At 37.6% G+C, this 662-nt stretch overlaps 1 protein-coding gene across 1 annotated transcript in view; it reads right to left on the bottom strand.

Moving 5' to 3' along the window:
- LOC106876840 (cholinesterase 2) overlaps nt 1–240 on the bottom strand; it is a 14,509-nt gene extending 14,269 nt beyond the window's left edge. Inside the window, exon 1 of the mRNA XM_014925557.2 lies at nt 175–240. The gene's annotated coding sequence lies outside the window, so the exon portion shown is untranslated. The remainder of the gene's footprint in view (nt 1–174) is intronic.
- Nucleotides 241–662: the final 422 nt, after the last annotated feature.

Below are 662 nucleotides of genomic sequence, written 5' to 3'. Positions count from 1 at the left end.
ATATATATATATATATATAAGTATGTGTGTGTGAGAGTGCACGTGCGTGTGTGCTTGTGTTTATGTGTTTGTGTGTGTGTATGCGTGTGTGCGCGCGTGTATGTTCGAGTATGTGTGTGTGTACAGAGAAAAAGTCACCCAGATAAATCGAAAAGTATGTAAAAATATAAATACCTCTGTTTTCGGATCGCTCTAACTCATTCACGTCTCCCAGCACTGTATAAATTGCTTCACCTGTCGCAGCAAATACATATATGTTTATACACGTATATATATATTTCTGTGTATGAGTTTGTGCGCAGGTGTCTATGAGTGGACGGACTTTTTTAGTTTGCGTGTACTGAATATATTGTACGTCTGTATATAGTATATATGTATGTGTGCATATATATGTTTTCGAGCATTATCATCACCAGTGAGTGTGACACTGCATATAAGTTTATGCGTATATTTTGTGTGGGCAACACTACACTGTATATGTGTATGAGATTATTTGTGTGTTTGCGTATATTTTTATGCGTGCGTGTGTGAAGGGAGGTGCATGCGCGTGGCATGTGAACTTGTTTAAGCAAGTAAATGCAGGTATGAGAAGGACGAAAGTGATAGAGAGGCAATGAAGAAGAAACAAAATGAGTCATATTCCAATAGACAATGCATACCTA

This window comes from Octopus bimaculoides, chromosome 9 (assembly GCF_001194135.2).
Source record: "Octopus bimaculoides isolate UCB-OBI-ISO-001 chromosome 9, ASM119413v2, whole genome shotgun sequence".
Classification (NCBI taxonomy): domain Eukaryota; kingdom Metazoa; phylum Mollusca; class Cephalopoda; order Octopoda; family Octopodidae; genus Octopus; species Octopus bimaculoides.
Note: the sequence above shows the minus strand (reverse complement) of the source record. Positions and strands in the feature narration are given on the sequence as shown.